Raw genomic sequence first — 22657 nt, 5'->3', positions numbered from 1 at the left:
GTTAAAAACTTATATCCTCTGATCTAGGCAGTGACGAGCCAGTGAATATCCGGTGGTATAACATTCAATTATAATAGGGTCTACAACATACATTGCCCCTAACACTGGCCAATTAATGATTTAGGACAATATGTAAACAACATTACAGTGTCTTTGGAAGAAATCTATTGCCTACACCATTGGACTATTATTTAAGATAAATAGGGATAACTAAAGTCACACTATAATCATAGGAAGCTTTGGAGACCCATGGTCTCATTTAAACCCCGTGGTGACAGGGTATTGAGAACAAAGATCCACCTGCTTTCTCGTTGCAGTAGGATCTTGTTCCTATCTCCTGCACGGTGTGACAATGGTACTTGATCTATTATGATGGCCCGCATGCTGGCTACCGTATGTCGTGCTTGTACGCAATGTCGGGCTACAGGTTGATCGCTAGTGCCCTTCTCAATGGCCAATTTGATGGCACTGCGATGCAGTGCCATACGTTCCCGAAATTGTCTCTGTGTTTTGCCTATATAGGCTAATCCACAGGGACATTTTAACATGTAAATTACATGTGTAGACGTACAAGTTACCCTATGCCTGATAGTGTATTTCTTACCCGTAAGTGGGTGGCTGAAATTGGGACCCGTCATAAGGGTGTTACAGGTGGAGCAACCTAAGCAACGATAACAACCAAGTTTAGGACGCAGGAAATGTGATTGCCCAGGTCTAGTTAAAGGAAAAATATCCAATTTAACGACCGTGTCAGCAATACTTTTACCCCTAGTGTAGCTAGGGAGTAATTTAGAACCTGCCAGTGCCGGTAAGGATTTATCTGTACTTATCATTGGCCAAAGCTGTTTGGCCTTCCTTACCAGAGGAGTGGTAGCTGTCGTATATTTATTGACCCATGGGATTCTAGTGATGTCTTTATTCTGCACTCGTGTTGAAGCAGTGCTGTTCAATAGGGATTCCCTAGTCTGTCTAAGCGCTTTGGCCTTATTAGCCAAAAGCTCTGAATATGGGTATCCCCGCTCTTCAAATTTAATTATCATTTGATCCATGGTATTTACTGTCTGTGTGGGATCAGAGATAATACGCCTGGCTCGTAATAACTGAGAATACGGGAGACCCTTTCGTGTAGACAGAGGGTGAAAGCTCGCATGATGCAACACAGAGTTTCTGTCTGTGGGTTTGACATAAAGGTTGGTCTGTAAAACACCATCAACTAAAGAAATGGCCACATCTAAAAAGTGTATGGTTTGGGATGAAGTCTGATAAGTAAATTTCACAACACTTTCAGAAGCATTATGGTCATCCAAAAGTTTAGATAATGATAGGGCAGGCCCTTTCCAAAAGATTAAGAGATCATCTATGTACCTCTTGTAGAAGCACACAGATGACCCTAGTAAATTATCAAGCAATTGGGTTTCCACTTGATACATGTAGGCATTCGCGTACGATGGGGCCACTGGGGACCCCATCGCACAGCCTGTTAGCTGTAAAAAAATACGACCATTAAATGAAAAATAATTACGAGTCAAAATTAAAGTTAACAGTTGTAGAAATACTTCAATAGGGGGACCCAAGTATAAAGGATTATTATTGATTAACTTCCGTACTGCCTCCACACCTGCTTCATGTGGAATGCAGGTGTAGAGGCTAGTAACGTCTGCACTACATAACTGTACTTGTTCTGAAGGGATAATCAACCGTTGTAAGTGCTCCAATAGAGCTGTGGTATCCTTCAGATACGAAGGGACTGCCTGAATGCATGGATTGAGAAAAGCATCCAAAAAAATAGAAATAGGGTGATATAATGATTTTCTGGCCGACACTATAGGTCGGCCCGGTGGATTAGACAAAGATTTGTGTACTTTGGGTACTGTGTAAAATAAAGGTACGGTGGGGTACTGTACTGTCATGACCTTTACCTGATCACTAGATAATGCACCCGTGCTTACACAATGTGCCAAGAACAAATCTAATTCTGTTTTATACTGTATAGTAGGATCAAATGTTAAACTCTTATATGTGGTAGTATCAGAGAGTAGACGATTGCCCTCTGCCACATATACTGGTAGGTCCTGTATAACTACAGCTCCCCCTTTATCTGCTTCCCTGATAATCAGGTCAGTCCTGGTGGATAAGTCCTTCAAAGCGCTCCGTTCCTCACTTGTAAGATTAGGATGACATGTAATGGTGGAAGTCTGTTGATATGACTGTTCCAACATCCTCGAGAAAGTCCTAATGGATGGATTATTCGTATTAGGATCAAATTTGGATCTTGGAGCCACATTTCTTAATTTTGCTGGAATATTGGTGTCATGTTTAGGCCCCTCGGCAATTCCAAAATGTTCTTTGAGACGTAAAGTCCTGTTGAACTTATAATTTTCCACTAGTGCGGTGAAGTCATCCGGCTTGGTGGTTGGCACAAATGATAACCCTCGCGATAAAACTCTTTGTTCTGTTAAAGTAAGTGGAGTCGAGGATAAGTTTATAACTAAATCCGTCAGCGGCGTGGTGGTCGACGTACGTTGGATCCTTTTGTTCTGCCCCGACCGCCTCGTCCTCGTCCGGGGGCGGGGCGATGTCCCGACCGGGTAGCCACCCCTAAAGGGTACGTTGCTGTATTAGATGTGGAGGGGGTGCTAGGTTGTTCGGTTTCGCTCACAGATGTACTGGAGCCAGATTGCTCAAACGGATGATTTCTCTGTCGATACCTCCTAAAGTGTGTCGGTCGCTGTTGAGATGGGTTGGTGTTACTGAGCCAAGAATAGACTCTTCTTTGTTGATAATCAGATTGAACTTTTTGCAATTTTTCTTTCTTGTATTTAATCAAGTTGCTCCTATACTGTTCCATATGGACCTGAATCTTGTCAAGCCAATTAGTGGTGGAGTCGGCTGTTAAAGTTGACTTGTGAGCACTCTCGAATGTGGTGAGTTGCTCTTTAATCTGTGTCAATTCGCGTGTCGACTCTTCTATTACCAGCAACATTAAGTCCATGGAGCACTTATTTAAGATTGCCACCCATCGTCTGCAAAAGGGTATACTATATCGGCCTATCGTGGGGGTATTTTTTATTCTAAATCCCCTCGGTATTTGATTAGTGCGGTAATAGTCCGATAATGTAATACCATGATATGTAAAGTCACACTCTCGCTGTTTCAATTTAAGCCATTGACGGTATAATTCTTCTGTAGTAGAAATTGGAGGGTCATCATCTAATTTTTGCTTAATAAGAATTGCTTGAGCCTCTGCGTCAGAGTAACTGTATCGTTCCTTGGCGTCAAGTTGCGCCAATTCCCAAGCTGCTTCAATATCCGAATCCGGTGCTGACATGTTAGCCCAATATGGGTTGAATATACTGGATGATCAAACAGCGTTGATCAGAGGATCAAAAACCCCACACCAGTGAAGAAAAAAATCAATAAAGTCACTGTATAAAACTGTGACACAGATTCAATGTTCCCTGGATATATGTATGAAAAGAGTAAGTAAATGAATATCCCGTTGGTGCCTTATCCAGAATATTTTCCAAAACACTTTGCCTGCATGGCAGCGTGCTGGTTATCCCAAATAGACAGCGGTGTGGGGATCGGCACTCTGAAATAGGGGTACTAGGAATACTTGCTGCGGTGCCCTCTGTGATCCTGTGTGGGATCCAATATGGTGAGTAGAAAAAGCAGCGGCACTCACTGAGTGCCGCTGCTTTTTCTACTCACCATATTGGATCCCACACAGGATCACAGAGGGCACCGCAGCAAGTATTCCTAGTACCCCTATTTCAGAGTGCCGATCCCCACACCGCTGTCTATATATATATATATATATATATTGAGAGCAGTGAAGAACAGCGCCTGTGTATATCTAATAGAACAATCGGGGTCAAGAATAGTTTCTTTACACAACACACCTCATCAGTGAATGAGTGGCAGCTCTTATACAGTATGTGAATAAAGATAGAAAAATGGAGTAAATAAAAGCGCCTAATAGTGTTGGTGAATAAAACCTGTGCAGTCAGGTGTAGTTACTAAAAAAATAAATAGCAACTTAGCTTCAAATACTTTCAGGCTGATGACACTTAGAAACCGAGCATGTAAAGAGAAGATAAAAGCAACATAGTGTGTACTGTTTTTAAAAACCACTAATTTTTACAGCGGCTCAAAAGTTAGGAATATGGCTCATTCCAAAATATCAGGTAAGCAAAACTGATGACTCTTAAAAGCATGTATAGAGAAGATAAAAGCTACATAAAACAATGTTTTCACAACGGCTTAAAAATTAGGAATGTGGCTCATTCCAATAAATATTAAGCAAGCATAGTAAAAAACAGCAACAATTTAATAGGCACAGTCCTGCCACAAATATAGGTAGCAAACGTACAAGAGACTTATAAAAATAGGCAATTCATCTGTCCATAAATGTAGGTAGCACACGTACAGGATTGAATAATAAAAACAGCTTATCTGTCCGCATATGGGGAGTCCAGAGGGTAAGTAGCAGGTCCCTGTCCAACGCGTTTCGCCCTATTATGTGGACTTCATCAAGGGGATAAGTCTGGAAGTCTGGACTCCCCATATGCGGACAGATAATCTGTTTTTATTATTCAATCCTGTACGTGTGCTACCTGCATTTATGGACAGATGAATTGTCTATTTTTATAAGTCTCTTGTACGTTTGCTACCTATATGTGTGGCAGGACTGTGCCTATTAAATTGTTGCTGTTTTTTACTATGCTTGCTTAATATTTATTGGAATGAGCCCCATTCCTAATTTTTAAGCCTTTGTGAAAACATTGTTTTATGTAGCTTTTATTTTCTCTATATATGCTTTTAAGAGTCATCAGATTTGCTTACCTGATATTTTGGAATCATGTACTGCTCATTGAGGAATAAGATACATGCATGTATTAAATTGCAACATATGAAGCAGAAGTAACAATTACATCTTTGATTACTACTTGTATCTTGACTGCTCTGTGTATATGTATATGTTTGTGCTGTCCGTTGTTTATTAATTTGGATTTTAAATGTTTTACTGTGTTAAATACATTTTTATTAATTTGGAACCACTGGCATTGTTGTGATTAATTGGCTCTCTAGTGCGGCCCTTTACATTTGTTTTTAGCTGCTCTTCCAATTGAAACTTGTGCAGATAAGTTTCTGGGGTCTGTTGCAATTGAACCAATAATTTAATTTACTTTATTGATTACTAATAGATCCATTCTAGTTAATAAATTAACATCCCCTATGGGACCCCCAATGCCGGTACAACCGTATGTGGTCCCTGCAGCTAATCCGCCGTGGGCGGACAATTTATCTGCTCAGCTGAAGAAGTTGAACCAGTCCCTGACTACTAAAAAGTCTGACCCTCGCTCGCCTAAGCCTAAGAGGTCCTCTAAGAGAGCTCTTATCTCCTCATAATCCACAGTTGTCATTGACACCTCATCTGATGAAGATGGCAATTACACTGACCCCACAGATTCTGACTCAGATACTGCTGATGGGGAGGGTGGTTCACATGTGGATGTTCCTGATCTTTTGGAGGCTATTAAGTTGATTTTACAGATTACAGATGATCCCGAGCTATCTGTCCCTCCTAAGAAACCAGATAGGTTCAAGCGTCAGAAGGTGGTTAAACAAATTTTACCTCACTCTGACCACCTAGTGGATATACGTCAGGAACCAAGGGAAAACCCGGGTAAGAAGTTTGTGCCTCAAAAGAAGATGCTGGCTCGCTATCCCCTCGCGCCAGAGCTGTCTAAAATTTGGGAAACACCTCCTCCAATAGACTCGCATGTGGCTAGGATGGTGGTTTCCTCAGCTCTACCTGTCACTACCGTCACGTCTCTAAAAGAGCCTATGGATAAATGTGTGGAGGGTTGTCTAAAAGCAATTTACACCCTCACAGGTGCCGCACAAAGGCCCACTATTGCAGCAACATGGGCTGCTGAGGCTATTGAAGCATAGGCCTTGGAGTTAGAAGCTGAAATCTCTTTTGACCATGCTAGACAATGCTTTTCATACGGTATATTGTTACAGCTTCTCGCTATATTAAAGAGGCGGCTTCTGATGCAGGTATCCTTGCAGCCAAGGCCTCTACTACATCAGTACTGGCTCGCCGGATTTTGTGGCTGAGATCCTGGTCCGTGGATCTGGACTCTAGAAAAACCCTGGAGGTACTCCCTTTCAAGGGAGATATTCTGTTTGTGGAGTTCTTAAATAAGATTGTGGCTGACTTGGCTATGGCCAAAACCGCCTGTCTGCCAAGTACCGCTCCTTCTGTCTCGAAGGCTAAAGGTACTTCCTTTCGCTCCTTTCGTCCTTCAGGTAAAGCAAAAGGCCAGGCGTACAACAAGCAGGCCCGCACTTCCAAACCTGGTAAGCCAAAGCCCAAAAGAGCCTGGGCGGCCCGTCAGCCAGCTTCCAAGACCGATCAGCCTGCCGCATGATGGGGCGGGCCTCCCCCTGGGGGATCCCAGGGTGGGGGGATGGCTTCTAGGGTTTACCCAGGAATGGTTGAAGACCACTTCAGATGCCTGGGTACGGGAAGTCATCACTCAAGGTTACGCCATAGCCTTCAAAAACCGACCCCCTCATTGATTTTGCCGGACAGACGTCCCGTTGGACCAGACAAAGGCAAACACTCTACATTCAGGAGTCGTAGTACAGGTGCCTCTTGCTCAGAGGGGCCGGGGGTACTATTCTCCGCTGTTTCTAGTCCAGAAACCGAATGGGTCCTCCCGGCCCATTCTCAACCTCAAGGCAATGAACAGGTTTGTGAAGGTTTCCAAGTTCCGTATGGAAACCCTTCGCTCTATAGTTCTGGCCTTGGAACCTGGGGACTACATGGTCTCCCTGGACATACAGGATGCTTACCTGCATATTCCTATAGCAGCGTCACATCAGCAATACCTGAGGTTTGCGTTTGGCAACCTCCATTACCCGTTTCGGGTGTTACCTTTTGGTTTAACTACAGCTCCGCGAGTCTTCACCAAAGTTATGGCGGTGATGACGGTGGTTCTCTACCGTCAAGGGGTCAGGATACTGCCGTATCTGGACGACTTGTTAATCCTGGCAAATTTCCCAGAACTTCTCCTACGTCATCTGGATATGACTGTCCGGTTTCTACAAGCCCACGGGTGGCTCATCAACTGGAAGAAATCCTCCCTGGTCCCTGCTCAGAGCATGGTGCACCTGGGAGCGCTATTGGACACTCACAACCAGAGGTTGTTCTTGTCTCAGGAGAAAGTCCTGAAGCTTCAGGACAGGATTCGTTGCTTCCTTTCTCGTCTGCAAGTGTCGATACATTCGGCGATGCAGGTGCTGGGCCTCATGGTGTCAGCATTCGACATGGTGGAGTATGCTCAATTCCATTCTCGCCCCCTCCAGAAGCTGATTCTAGCCAAATGGGACGGCCTGCCTCACCGGATCAGGTCTCACATGATCTTGTTGAATCCGGAGGTCCGTCTGTCGCTGCTATGGTGGCTCCAGGGCCGACAATTGTGCAGGGGCCATCCATTCTGGATATCCAACTGGGTCCTGTTGATGACAGATGCCAGTCTAAGAGGTTGGGGCGCCGTGCTGGAGCATCACTCCCTTCAGTGTCGGTGGACCAAGGAGGAATCTCTCCTCTCGATCAACATTCTGGAATTGCGGGCGGTCTTCAATGCGTTGAACCTGGCCCAGCATTTAATTCAGAACCAGCCTGTTCAGGTACAGTCGGACAACGCAACCACAGTGGCTTACATAAATCATCAAGGCGGCACTCGAAGCTGCTTGGCAATGAAGGAAGTCTCACGGATTCCACATTGGGCGGAACGCCATCTACCGGCCATATCGGCAATATTCATTCCGGTAGTCCTGAATTGGGAAGCGGACTTTCTCAGTCGTCAGGACATACATGCCGACGAGTGGGGCCTCCATCCAGAAGTGTTTCAACTACTAGTGGAAAATTGGGGCCTTCCAGACGTGGATCTGATGGCGTCTCGACACAATCACAAGGTTCCGGTCTTCGGAGCAAGGACAAGGGATCCTCAAGCAGCATTCGTGGATGCGCTGGCCGTGTCGTGGAGGTTTCGGCTGCCGTACGTGTTCCCTCCGGTGTCACTCTTGCCCAGGGTAATTCGGAAGTTCAAGCAAGAAAAAGGAAATCTGCTTCTCATAACTCCAGCGTGGCCCAGACGGCACTGGTTCTCAGACCTGCAGGGCCTATCGTCAGAGCGTCCAATTCTACTTCCACAACGCCCAGACCTCCTCGTTCAGGGCCCCTGTGTCTACCAGGACCTAGCCCGGCTGTCTTTGACGGCGTGGCTCTTGAAGCTTCCGTCTTAAGGGCTAAAGGGTTTTCTGAGGCGGTCATTCAAACTATGTTGCGGGCCCGGAAACCGGCTTCTGCTCGGATTTACTATAGGGTCTGGCATTCTTACTTTGTTTGGTGCGCATCTAACGATTATGACGCTTCCAAGTTTAGTACAGCAAAGTTGTTGGCCTTTCTTCAGCAGGGCCTGGACTTAGGCCTGCGTCTGGCCTCCCTCAAGGTTCAAATATCTGCCTTGTTGGTGTGGTTTCAGAGAAAGATTGCGACCTTACCTGATGTGCATACCTTTACTCAGGGTGTGTTGCATATTCAACCTCCCTATGTCCCGCCTGTGGCTCCTTGGGATTTGTCGGTGGTTTTGGAGGCGCTACAAGAGTCTCCGTTTGAACCTCTTGGTTCGGCTGATCTTAAGTGGCTTTCCCTTAAGGTGGTGTTCTTGCTGGCTATTGCTTCAGCTATAAGAGTGTCGGATTTGGGTGCCTTGTCTTGTAGTTCCCCATATCTGATATTTCACCGCGGTTCTTAGGACTCGTCACGGATATTTACCTAAGGTGGTTTCTTCGTTCCAACTTAACCAGGAGATCGTGGTTTCGGCACTTGTTTCTCCTGATCTGTCTCCCAAACAGTGGTCTTTGGATGTGGTACGGGCTCTCCGTATCTATGTGAAGAGAACTGCTTCTATTAGGAAATCTGATTCTCTCTTTGTGCTGTTTGGATTTCACAAACGGGGCTGGCCTGCTCACAAGCAAACTCTGGCCAGATGGATTAGAATGGTGATTGCACATGCTTATGTGAGGGCTGGTCTATCAGCTCCTGCTCACATTACGACCCATTCTACTCGGTCTGTTGGACCTTCTTGGGCGGCCTGCTGTGGTGCGACCTTTGAACAATTGTGCAAGGCGGCTACGTGGTCCTCCTTGAACACGTTTATAAGGTTCTATGCCATCGATACTGCCGCTTCCCAGGATGCTTCCTTTGGACGCTGGGTTCTTGTGCCCGCTACAGTGCGTCCCCTCCCATAAGGAACTGCTTTAGGACATACCCTATGTCTATCCTTGTGGAGCCCAGTGTACCCCGCAGCAGAAAACGAGTTTTATGGTAAGAACTTACCTTTGTTAAAACTCTTTCTGCGAGGTACACTGAGCTCCACAAGGCGCCCACCCTGACGAACTTAGCTTCTTTGGGTTGGTATGGCATTAGCCGCTGACACTTCTCCTGTCGTGAGAGTGTGGTGTATGTGGCTACTAACCGTTGTCGTCTCTTTTCCTGCTACTGCATTGGGCTGGTTAACTAAACTGAGCTCCTGTGCTGGGAGGCGGGGTGATATAGGAGGCGGCGCTATGCATTCTGGGAACCGTCAAAGCTTTTCAGCCTGTTGGTGCCTCGGATCAAGATCCTACTCTACACCCCCTATGTCTATCCTTGTGGAACCCAGTGTACCTCGCAGAAAGAGTTTTATCAAAGGTAAGTTCTTACCATAAAACTCGTTTTATATATATATATATATATATATATATATAATAAGAATTTACTTACCGATAATTCTATTTCTCATAGTCCGTAGTGGATGCTGGGGACTCCGTCAGGACCATGGGGATTAGCGGCTCCGCAGGAGACAGGGCACATCTAAAGAAAGCTTTTAGGATCACATGGTGTGTACTGGCTCCTCCCCCTATGACCCTCCTTCAAGCCTCAGTTAGGTACTGTGCCCGGACGAGCGTACACAATAAGGAAGGATCTTGAATCCCGGGTAAGACTCATACCAGCCACACCAATCACACTGTACAACTTGTGATCTGAACCCAGTTAACAGTATGATAACAAACGAAGTAGCCTCTGAAAAGATGGCTCACAACAATAATAATAACCCGATTTTTGTAACAATAACTATGTACAAGTATTGCAGACAATCCGCACTTGGGATGGGCGCCCAGCATCCACTACAGACTATGAGAAATAGAATTATCGGTAAGTAAATTCTTATTTTCTCTAACGTCCTAGTGGATGCTGGGGACTCCGTCAGGACCATGGGGATTATACCAAAGCTCCCAAACGGGCGGGAGAGTGCGGATGACTCTGCAGCACCGAATGAGAGAACTCCAGGTCCTCCTTAGCCAGAGTATCAAATTTGTAAAATTTTACAAACGTGTTCTCCCCTGACCACGTAGCTGCTCGGCAAAGTTGTAAGGCCGAGACCCCTCGGGCAGCCGCCCAAGATGAGCCCACCTTCCTTGTGGAGTGGGCCTTTACAGATTTAGGCTGTGGCAGGCCTGCCACAGAATGTGCAAGTTGGATTGTGCTACAGATCCAACGCGCAATCGTCTGCTTAGACGCAGGAGCACCCATCTTGTTGGGTGCATACAATATAAACAACGAGTCAGATTTTCTGACTCCAGCTGTCCTTGAAATATATATTTTTAATGCTCTGACAACGTCCAGTAACTTGGAGTCCTCCAAGTCGCTAGTAGCCGCAGGCACCACAATAGGCTGGTTCAAGTGAAAAGCCGAAACCACCTTAGGGAGAAAATGAGGACGTGTCCGCAGTTCTGCCCTGTCCGAATGGAAAATCAGATATGGGCTTTTGTACGATAAAGCCGCCAACTCTGAAACTCTCCTGGCTGAAGCCAGGGCCAGTAGCATGGTTACTTTCCATGTAAGATACTTCAAATCTACAGATTTGAGAGGCTCAAACCAATGAGATTTGAGAAAATCCAAAACTACGTTTAGATCCCACGGTGCCACTGGGGGCACAATCGGGGGCTGTATATGTAGTACACCCTTGACAAAAGTTTGTACTTCAGGCACTGAAGCCAATTCCTTCTGGAAGAAGATTGATAAGGCCGAAATTTGAACTTTAATAGACCCCAATTTGAGGCCCATAGACAATCCTGCCTGCAGGAAATGTAAGAAACGACCCAATTGAAATTCTTCCGTTGGGGCCTTCTTGGCTTCACACCACGCAACATATTTTCTCCAAATGCGGTGATAATTTTGTGCGGTCACTTCCTTCCTAGCCTTAATCAAGGTAGGAATAACTTCCTCTGGAATGCCCTTTTCTTTTAGAATCCGGCGTTCAACCGCCATGCCGTCAAACGCAGTCGCGGTAAGTCTTGGAACATACAAGGTCCCTGCTGAAGCAGATCCCTTCTTAGAGGTAGAGGCCACGGATCCTCCGTGAGCATCTCTTGAAGTTCCGGATACCAAGTTCTTCTTGGCCAATCCGGAGCCACTAGTATTGTTCTTACTCCCCTTTTCCGAATAATTCTCAGTACCTTTGGTATGAGAGGCAGAGGAGGAAACACATACACTGACTGGTACACCCATGGTGTTACCAGAGCGTCCACAGCTATTGCCTGAGGGTCTCTTGACCTGGCGCAATATCTGTCCAGTTTTTTGTTGAGGCGAGACGCCATCATATCCACCTTTGGTTTTTCCCAACGGTTCACAATCATGTGGAAAACTTCCGGATGAAGTCCCCACTCTCCCGGGTGAAGGTCGTGTCTGCTGAGGAAGTCTGCTTCCCAGTTGTCCACTCCCGGGATGAACACTGCTGACAGTGCTATGACATGATTTTCCGCCAAGCGAAGAATCCTTGCAGCTTCTGTCATTGCTCTTCTGCTTCTCGTGCCGCCTTGTCTGTTTACGTGGGCGACTGCCGTGATGTTGTCCGACTGGATCAACACCGGCTGACCCTGAAGCAGCGGTTTTGCCAAGCTTAGAGCATTGTATATCGCTCTTAGCTCCAGTATATTTATGTGAAGAGACGTCTCCAGGTCTGACCATACACCCTGGAAGTTTCTTCCCTGTGTGACTGCTCCCCAGCCCCGTAGGCTGGCATCCGTAGTCACCAGGACCCAGTCCTGTATGCCGAACCTGCGGCCCTCTAACAGATGGGCACTCTGCAACCACCACAGGAGAGACAACCTTGTTCTTGGTGACAGTGTTATCCGCTGATGCATGTGCAGATGCGATCCGGACCATTTGTCCAGCAGATCCCACTGAAATGTTCGTGCATGGAATCTGCCGAATGGAATTGCTTCGTAAGAAGCCACCATCTTTCCCAGGACTCTTGTGCATTGATGTACTGACACAGTTCCTGGTTTTAGGAGGTTCCTGACCAGTTCGGATAACTCCCTTGCTTTCTCCTCCGGGAGAAACACCTTTTTCTGAACCGTGTCCAGAATCATTCCCAGGAACAGCAGACGTGTTGTCGGGGTCAATTGAGATTTTGGAAGATTCAGAATCCACCCGTGTTGCTGAAGCACTACTTGGGTTAGTGCTACACCGACTTCCAGCTGTTCTCTGGACTTTGCCCTTATCAGGAGATCGTCCAAGTAAGGGATAATTAATACGCCTTTTCTTCGTAGAAGAACCATCATTTCGGTCATTACCTTGGTAAAGACCCGAGGGGCCGTGGACAAACCAAACGGCAGCGTTTGAAACTGATAATGACAGTCTTGTATCACGAACCTGAGATACCCTTGGTGTGAGGGGTAAATTGGGACATGCAGATAAGCATCTTTTATGTCCAGGGACACCATAAAGTCCCCTTCTTCCAGATTCACTATCACTGCTCTGAGTGACTCCATCTTGAACCTGAATTTTTGTATGTACAGGTTCAAAGATTTCAGATTTAGAATAGGTCTTACCGAGCCGTCCGGCTTCGGTACCACAAATAGTGTGGAATAATACCCCTTTCCCTGTTGTAGGAGGGGTACCTTGACTATCACCTGCTGAGAATACAGCTTGTGAATGGCTTCCAATACCGTCGCCCTGTCTGAGGGAGACGTTGGCAGAGCAGACTTTAGGAACCGGCGAGGAGGAGACTTCTCGAATTCCAACCTGTAACCCTGAGATATTATCTGCAGGATCCAGGGGTCCACCTGTGAGCAAGCCCACTGCGCGCTGAAATTCTTGAGTCGACCCCCCACCGTTTCTGAGTCCGCTTGTAAAGCCCCAGCGTCATGCTGAGGGCTTTGCAGAACCCGCGGAGGGCTTCTGTTCCTGGGAAGGAGCTGCTTGCTGCCCTCTCTTACCCTTTCCTCTGCCTCGGGGCAGATATGACTGTCCTTTTGCCCGCTTGTTCTTATAGGACCGAAAGGACTGCGGCTGAAAAGACGGTGTCTTTTTCTGTTGGGAGGGGGTCTGAGGTAAAAAGGTGGATTTCCCGGCCGTTGCCGTGGTCACCAGATCCGATAGACCGACGCCAAATAATTCCTCCCCTTTATACGGCAATACTTCCATATGCCGTTTGGAATCCGCATCACCTGACCACTGTCGTGTCCATAAACTTCTTCTGGCAGATATGGACATCGCACTTACTCTTGATGCTAGAGTACAAATATCCCTCTGAGCATCTCGCATATAAAGAAACGCATCCTTTAATTGCTCTAGAGTCAATAAAATACTGTCCCTATCCAGGGTATCAATATTTTCAGTCAGGGAATCCAACCACACTACCCCAGCACTGCACATCCAGGCTGAGGCTATTGCCGGTCGCAGTATAACACCAGTATGAGTGTATATACTTTTCAGGGTAGTTTCCAGCCTCCTATCCGCTGGATCCTTGAGGGCGGCCGTATCAGGAGACGGCAACGCCACTTGCTTTGATAAACGTGTGAGCGCCTTATCCACCCTAGGGGGTGTTTCCCAGCGCGTCCTAACCTCTGGTGGGAAAGGGTATAATGCCAATAACTTCTTAGAAATTAGCAGTTTTCTATCTGGGTTAACCCACGCTTCATCACACACGTCATTCAATTCCTCTGATTCTGGAAAAGCTACAGGTAGTTTTTTCACCCCCCACATAATACCCCTTTTTGAGGTACCAGCAGTATCAGAGATCTGCAAAGCCTCCTTCATTGCCGTGATCATATAACGTGTGGCCCTGTTGGAAAATACGTTTGTTTCTTCACCGTCGACACTAGATTCATCTGTGTCGGTACCCGTGTCGACTGACTGAGGTAAGGGACGTTTTACAGCCCCTGACGGTGTCTGAGACGCCTGAGCCGGTACTGACTGGTTTTCCGGCCGTCTCATTTCGTCTACTGACTTTTGTAATGTACTAACATTATCACGTAATTCCATAACTAAAGCCATCCATTCCGGTGTCGACTCCCTAGGGGGTGACATCACCATTACCGGCAATTGCTCTGCCTCCACACCAACATCGTCCTCATACATGTCGACACACACGTACCGACACACAGCAGCCACACAGGGAATGCTCTAATCGAAGACAGGACCCCCTTAGCCCTTTGGGGAGACAGAGGGAGAGTTTGCCAGCACACACCAAAAGCGCTATAAATGTATATAAACAACCCTAAAAGGTGTTGTTTTTGTTATAAGCGCTGTTTCTGTAGTGCAGTGCAGGGGAGAGTCCTGGGAGCCTTCCTCACAGCGGAGCTGAGCAGGAAAATGGCGCTGAGTGCTGAGGAGAATAAGCTCCGCCCCCTTTTCGGCGGGCTTTTCTCCCGGGTTTTGAGAAATCTGGCCTGGGTTAAATACATACATATAGCCTTAATGGCTATATGTGATGTATTCTTTGCCACTAAAGGTATTTAATATTGCTGCCCAGGGCGCCCCCAGCAGCGCCCTGCACCCTCCGTGACTGGTCAGTGAGAAGTGTGTAGCAACAATGGCGCACAGCTGCCATGCTGTGCGCTACCTTCATGAAGACTGAAGAGTCTTCTGCCGCCTGTTTCCGGACCTCCGATCTTCAGCATCTGTAAGGGGGGTCGGCGGCGCGGCTCCGGGACGAACCCCAGGATGACCTGTGTTCCGACTCCCTCTGAAGCTATGTCCAGTAGCCTAAGACTCCAATCCATCCTGCACGCAGGTGAGTTGAAAATCTCTCCCCTAAGTCCCTCGATGCAGTGAGCCTGTTGCCAGCAGGACTCACTGAGATTTAAAACCTAAAAAAACTTTTTCTAAGCAGCTCTTTAGGAGAGCCACCTAGATTGCACCCTGCTCGGACGGGCACAAAAACCTAACTGAGGCTTGGAGGAGGGTCATAGGGGGAGGAGCCAGTACACACCATGTGATCCTAAAAGCTTTCTTTAGATGTGCCCTGTCTCCTGCGGAGCCGCTAATCCCCATGGTCCTGACGGAGTCCCCAGCATCCACTAGGACGTTAGAGAAATATATATTAGCTGAGCAAAGCAATCATACTGAGTACACCTACAGTCTATAGGTGCACTCAGTAAACTACTGATTGCTTGGCTCAGCTAAGATATATATATATATATATATATATATATATATTAATGTAGGCAGCACTCACGGCGACTAATATAGATGTATGGTATGTATGGTGTATTATGTGTACTCTGACCTGCTCATCATTCAGCCCGCTCACGGTGTCACAGCCAGCTCCAGCTGCTGCGGCTAGTCAGGATACATAGGAGCACATCTACAGTCAGGAAACCTCCGCGTTCCCTCCCAGTTTACAGGACTCACCTCTTCATAAGCAGCTCCATGCTGCTGCAACCCGAGCTCTGCAGTCGGGTCTCTACAAGGCGGGTGGGCTGTGCGACCAACCACCCACCCCCTGGGAGGCTGTGAATGTGAGTCTGACCAGGGCCGCGCAGCAGTAGGGGCAGTGACAGCCCAGCATCCAGCGCTGCGCAGCAGGTGATGATCCAATCATCGCTATCTGTGTGCTGTTGTAGTAGCACCACTGAAACAATAGCAGCACACAGACAGCGATGATCGGATCGCAGGCGTGATGTGCGGGGGTGCCGGACATTAGGGGGTGCACCGCTCGTGCGCACGCCTATGCCCTCATGTCCAACCACAAACTCACTGTCCTGCTCCTGGCTTGTCTCAGTTTTGGCATGTAATGGCTCTAGTTGTTGAAGCAGCCTCCAATATTACAATGTCCATTTGCACTTGTCAGAGTCAGTAGTATCACATATACCATAAGGCATACCTCCCAACTGTCCCGATTTTCGCGGGACAGTCCCGTTTTTTGGGGACTGTCCCGCTGTCCCATCCGCGGGCCGCAGTGTCCCGCGGTGGGGGGGGGGGGGGGGGCAGTTGGGAGGCTCTGTCTGTCGCTGCCCTGCTTAGCAGAGCAGCGGTGAACAGACGCTGTGCGCATGCGCACAGCGTCTATTCACTGAAGTCAGAGGGAGAGGGGGCATGCCAGCGGCTCACAGAGCGCTGGGCATGCCCCCTCAGTGACGAAAACGGGGGGGGGGGGGCGTGGCTCGCGATCGCGGGTCCTCCCGTGAAGCCACGCCCTTTTACGTAGGCCACGCCCCTTTTCCGGGAGCACGAGCGGCTTCGCCGCGCGTGTGTCTCTCTTTCAAAGGGGACAAAGTTGGGAGGTATGCCATAAGGGAGGATTTAAGGAGGGAAATAATGTAAAAAGGAAGCTTCAGAAGATGACAGAAGATCACAGCCTGTGACTTTTCGGGCTGCAAGACTGTGCTGATCCAGATATTATGCATTTTGTCAGAGGGGTATATTCAATTAAGGTCGAAACTGCTGTCTTGTCGAAAAGACGTCAGTTTTCGACTTTTAAGGGTCGGAAGGGGTTCCGACCTATTCAGTCCCGAGCATTTTTATTTCGATAAAGTAGGGAATTTGACTTGTTGAATAGTACGTGAATCGGCAGTATAGCTGCCAATTCGCGTTCTTCTGTGGGAAACGGGGCCAAATTTGACAGGTTTTGGCCCGGTTTCCGACCATCTCAGTTCGACTTCAAAAAAAGTCGAACTGAGATGGGGGACCTGAGAGGAGGAGAGGGGGGAGAGCCGCGGGCAGACGGGGGAGAGCAGCGGGGAAACAAAGGACAGCAGCGCTACAGCACAACGCTGCAGGAGGATGTGTAATAGCCGCCGCTCATGGCAGCGTCCACCCGGCTCCAGCAAGTGAGGTCCCGCTTGCCGGAGCCGGGTGGACGTTGCCATGAGGTCAGGCGGCTTTGCCACATCCTCCTGCAGCGCTGCTGTCCCCCGTCTGCCTGCGGCTCTCGAATTGAAATGGGCTTTGAATAGCCCTTGTCGGATCCATACCGACAAATGCATGTCAGAATGGATCCGACACTAATTGAATATACCCCAGAATGGATATTGGACCAAAATAGGGCCTTAATTAAAGCTGATCGCTGTGGCTCCGATCGCTCTGAAGGCAGCATCTTTGCTGTTTGCGCATGCTCCAGCGGCCGCAGTGCACATGCTAGCATGATGCAATTGCGCCATGATTGACAAACAATAGGCGTCCAGGGCCGGTGACATGGCGTTGGGGGGAGGAGACCTGTGATAGGAATCATGGTGCTGGACAGCCTGCATACGCAGCCATACTGCGCAGGCAGGGATCTACCTCTTTTTGATGCGATCATAATTGATTTGCGATCACATCACGGGGCAGTTAGAGGCTGCTGAAAAACAGCAGTGGTAAAATAGTGAGAGGTAATGTGGTGAGAAATAAAGTAGTGAGAAAGGCGGGAAATTAGTTACATTGAAACAATGCACACAATAAAGATGAAAGGAAATACCAAATTAAGTGTTAAGCTGTGTTGCTTCTGAGGCCAACCAGCCACAGCAGTCCAGGGGAACCCACACCCCAGAAATCCACCCCCCCATCTGACAATCTAATGTACATTTGTGCAGGACTCTTTCACTATTTTACCACTGCTGTTTTTCAGCAGCCTCTCTCACTATCCTAACTAGCTTCAATTTATTTCACTCTAGTGTTGCCCTGAGGTCACTCGGCTGCTTGTGTTTGGGGTGTCCCGTGACCCAGACTTGTACCCCCCAATATGTTAGGTACTTGCCCGACTAATGAGGTCACCTGGACGCGGTGGACAAGCTGTTATTTATGGCTATAACTATGCGAAGAACCCATACTTACCTAAAATGCTACATTTTATTGCAATGATTATTATTAATCAATTGGTAGTGTTGGAATTGTGCACCTGCAACCTTGTCTTTGTATGCAGTACTGAAAGGTCTCCGCAGGGTCACACCTCTCATTACCGGTGTGCACCCTAGGCTCCCTCTACTGGGTATTAGGGGAAGATAAGTATATTTACCTTCTATCCTGTCAGAATTCTGTCCTTCGGGATGCTGCTGTCAGCCTTCTGAGCACCAGCATCCCGAATGCCAGTAAAGCATATCACACCCCCGACCATTTCCTGTCTCTTAGTGCTGTTCTAGCAACCCTGTCCCGCTACCAATTCATGTATAGACACCAACTAGTGGGCTACTACAACCCAGCTCCACTATAAGCTCTGCTTCATACTTTAACACTACAGCTGCACCTACTTTATTCAATAAACCACACAACTGGATAAGCCACTGGACTGTTAACTGTGTGAAGACACATTCCACTGGTGTGCAATGCGTCTGCCATACCACTGCATGTACACATTGCATGTACACACACATTTCCAACAGAAGCACTCCGAAAAACATTTCTCTAAAGCGTACACTGGATGAAGATGATGCAATATTGTTTCTTACATGTGACTAGGCATTATGGTCCAGAACCTCCTGCATTACACTCTCAGCTTTAGCTGGGTGGAGAAGTTTGCAATTGTAGAGTGCAAGTCATTAGCAAACTATCGGACCCAACAAAGAAACATTTTACATAGTCCAATAAGAAAGCTAGGTAGACTATGGACACAAAGACATGCACATGGTCAGCAACAAATCTCAAGTAGGCCTTGGCATATAAATAATGCTTTGTTGGCTTAATGGGTGCCAAGAAAACATTCTCCATTACATTACAACACCACTAACGTGAACCACTGACATAGGGCTGGATGAATCCATGCTTTTATGTCGTTTATGGCAAATAAAAATAAAAAAAAATGATGTGAGAAAAAACAGAAATAATTTTCTCTAATTAATAGTATCATAAGTATTAAACAATTTGCTGGCTAATATTTTTCCCCAAAAATATCCTCAAAATTTCAGCTTTTACTTTTGTAAATAAGTAGATGATATAAATAATAGCTATTTATGTCAGATTCTGTTTTTTTAAACAAATGAAGATCTGTTAATAAAATTACACTAAATAAGTGTTAAATAGCTTTTTTCCAAATGTTATCATTTGAAAGATGTTTAGGCTTCACTGCGCCTAATTTGCAGGTTGTGGCCCTCTGTCTGGGTATCTATGTACAGCAGAGGCGGATTTAGACCTCATGGGGCCCTAAGCGAAATACCGATTTGGGGCCCCCCTACCTCAAACAATCCATAGCATTATATTTTTGTTCTGACTTACTTACTTACATTACAGGTGGAGTTCCGTCTGTGCCTGGGCCTATCACTGCGTCTGGGGCGTACACATGTCCGTGACACGCACGCGCCCCATTCACTAGAATGAGAGCGTCTGTGTGCACTCCCGGCGGGGCTAAGTGGCGACCAATCAGACAGAGAGTGCCCAACAAAGGCACTGTGTGCGCGCACCTTTGGCGCGTGCGCCCAAAAAAATGGGTGTGTCCAATTAAAATGGGACGTGATACACAGACATATGCCCCCATTAGTGCAGTGCCAGATCCACAATTGCCCCCATAGTGCCAGATCCACAATTGCCCCCACAGTGGCCAGGTATACAAATGCCCCCACAGTGCCAGGTATACAAATGCCCCCACAGTGCCAGATCCACAAATGCCCCCACAGTGCCAGATCCACAAATGCCCCCACAGTGCCAGATCCACAAATGCCCCCACAGTGCCAGATCCACAATTGCCCCCACAGAGTCAGGTAATACCTGACACTGTGGGGGCAATTGTGGATCTGGGACTGTGGGGGCAATTGTATACCTGACAGGTATACAAATGCCCTCACAGTGCCAGGTATACAAAAGCCCCCACAGTGCCAGGTAAACAATTGCCCCCACAGTGCCAGGTATACATACAAATACCCCACAGTGCCAGCCAATTGCCCCCACAGTGCCAGGTATACATACAAATGCCCCACAGTGCCAGCCAATTGCCCCCACAGTGCCAGGTATACATACAAATGCCCCACAGTGCCAGCCAATTGCCCCCACAGTGCTAGGTATACATACAAATGCCCCACAGTGCCAGCCAATTGCCCACACAGTGCCAGGTATACATACAAATGCCCCACAGTGCCAGCCAATTGCCCCCACAGTGCCAGGTATACATACAAATGCCCCACAGTGCCAGCCAATTGCCCCCACAGTGCCAGGTATACATACAAATGCACCACAGTGCCAGCCAATTGCCCCCATAGTGCCAGGTATACAATTGCCCCCACAGCAGCCAGTGCTGCAGCTGCTTACTGCTGCTGCACTGCTGCTGCTGCTCCTCCGGGCGGCTGTGAGTGAGGCAGGGTGACGGTGTGACAGTGTCAGTCAGGAGAGGAGAGCGCCCGCCAGCGCGGCTATGTCTGGCGCTGGCGGCATGTAGCAGACTTCAAACCAGCCGCCGATTCGTGAGCCAATCAGAGCTTGCGGACCGGCAGCTCCTGATTGGCTGCCGGTCCGCGAGCTCCGATTGGCTCACGAACCGGCAGCTGGTTTGAAGTCCGCTATACGCCGCCGCGCCAGACACAGCCGCGCTGGCGCGCTCTCCTCTCCTGACAGGCTGGCAGCTGAGACACGCTGGGGTTTTTTCTTGGTGCTGTCAAAGTATAGAAGGTGTGAGTGGTGCTACTGACTTCAGCAACTGGTTTAGTTTTCATCCTTGTATTAAAGCTGCCAGCCTGACCCTGTGATGTGTCTCTGCCGGCACCTCCCTCTCCCTCACCATGGATGTGCTAGAGAGCAGCCGCACATACATTAAAAGCCATACCTATGTTTTCTGTATCTGATGATGTGAGCAGATGTGTTAACTACTGCACCATTAAGCAGATAATGTATTGGGCACTTCATTGAAGATGTGTGTACAGTTTATAGTAGATGGTGCAAAATATTACTGCATAACTGGAATGACTGTGGCTTAGTACTTTAACCCAGTCAGACTGGCAGCTTTTCTCCCACTGTCCCCTGCTTTCAGTCCTGCATCTCAAATCCAGCTCTCAGGGCACTGCCACCTGGTTATGGCCCTGCAACTGAAAAGGACGGTATCAGGGGAGAAGCAGAATCAGGTCAGGAGAAAGCCAAAGTCGGAACCCGGAAGTCACAAGAAGCAGTTCCAAGGGAGCAGGCAAGGAGAATCTTCATACGGACTTGATCAGAACATAGGTAAGTAGGCAGGGCATTCTAGCAGAACAGACCCTGTGGATACGTGAGCCCAATACTCTGGCACTGAATAGTGCCCACAGTCTTCCTTATACAGGGAGTAGATTCAAATACAGGCCCAGATTTATCAAGCCTTGGAGAGTGATAAATTGCACGGTGATAAAGTACCGACAAATCAGCTCCTAACGGTCATCTTTCAAACACAGCCTGTAACATGGCAGGTAGGAGCTGGTTGGCTGGTACTTTGGGGTCTATTCATAAAGCAGAGAAAAGCCCCGTTTTGCAGTAAACAGGGCTTTACTCTGCTTCCCGCAATTCACAGACCAGGAGAACCGGGGAGAACATTATTAATTCTCCTGTGGGGCTTTACTCCGCTTCCCGCAATTCACAGACCAGGGCTACTGCGGCGAACATTATTAATTCTCCTGTGGTAGCCCTGCTCTGTGCTGGAATCGCAGTAACATACACTTGTATGGTATCTGCAATTCATGTAGAAGCGGAAAGCACAGCTCTCTTCCATGTTGTTTCACCACCTGAGGAATGCGTAAAGTCTACCTACATGACGATGAGTCCTATTTTTTGCTGTTAAGTGTTTCTCCTGCTCGATAAAAGCTTGATAAAAATGGGGGCCTTGATATCAACTTGATTTCATGGTTTGGAGCGCCTGAGTCTTTAAATTTCATGGAAGCTGCAGCCAGCTGAAGCCAGAGCGGCTGGGGAGAACAGTAGTGTGAGAGAGGGACTGCTGGCAGTGAGGAAAAACTGCGGTGGGTGCCAGTTTTGGCCTGAGGAACCAACGCCACTGGACCTGGTAAGAAGGAGCTATTTCTGGTGCTCTGTAGATAAATGCCAGGGGGAGAAAGCAACTATTCCTAGGGCTGCCTGTACAGTGTATGATGAGTAGAAAGTGCTTCTAATGTGTAGCCAGTGGTAGTGCTCTCCCTGAGGGTGGCAGAGTTTACTGTGGGCTCCTGCTGATTAATATATTGCATATTAGTTTTGGTGAACTTGAAAATAACGATTCCAGCAAATAATTTTAGCATAATCCTTTGTATTTCCTAATTTCCCTTACTTGTACATTTTCCTAAAGGTAATGATTTTTTTGTTTTCTTTATTACATGGCAGCTTTCCACAGCACATTTCTGAGTGCAGATTACAAACAAGCATACAACTGTTGCAAGGTATTAAACCAGT

At 47.5% G+C, this 22657-nt stretch overlaps 1 long non-coding RNA gene across 1 annotated transcript in view; it reads right to left on the bottom strand.

The window, feature by feature from the left end:
- Window positions 1-20689, bottom strand: part of LOC134911645 (uncharacterized) — a 60714-nt gene extending 40025 nt beyond the window's left edge. The window contains exon 1 of the long non-coding RNA XR_010176735.1: window positions 20564-20689. This is a non-coding gene — a long non-coding RNA (uncharacterized LOC134911645). The remainder of the gene's footprint in view (window positions 1-20563) is intronic.
- Window positions 20690-22657: the final 1968 nt, after the last annotated feature.

The sequence above is a fragment of the Pseudophryne corroboree genome, chromosome 4 (assembly GCF_028390025.1).
Source record: "Pseudophryne corroboree isolate aPseCor3 chromosome 4, aPseCor3.hap2, whole genome shotgun sequence".
Lineage (NCBI taxonomy): Eukaryota > Metazoa > Chordata > Amphibia > Anura > Myobatrachidae > Pseudophryne > Pseudophryne corroboree.
This window is presented reverse-complemented; position numbering and strand designations above follow the sequence as displayed.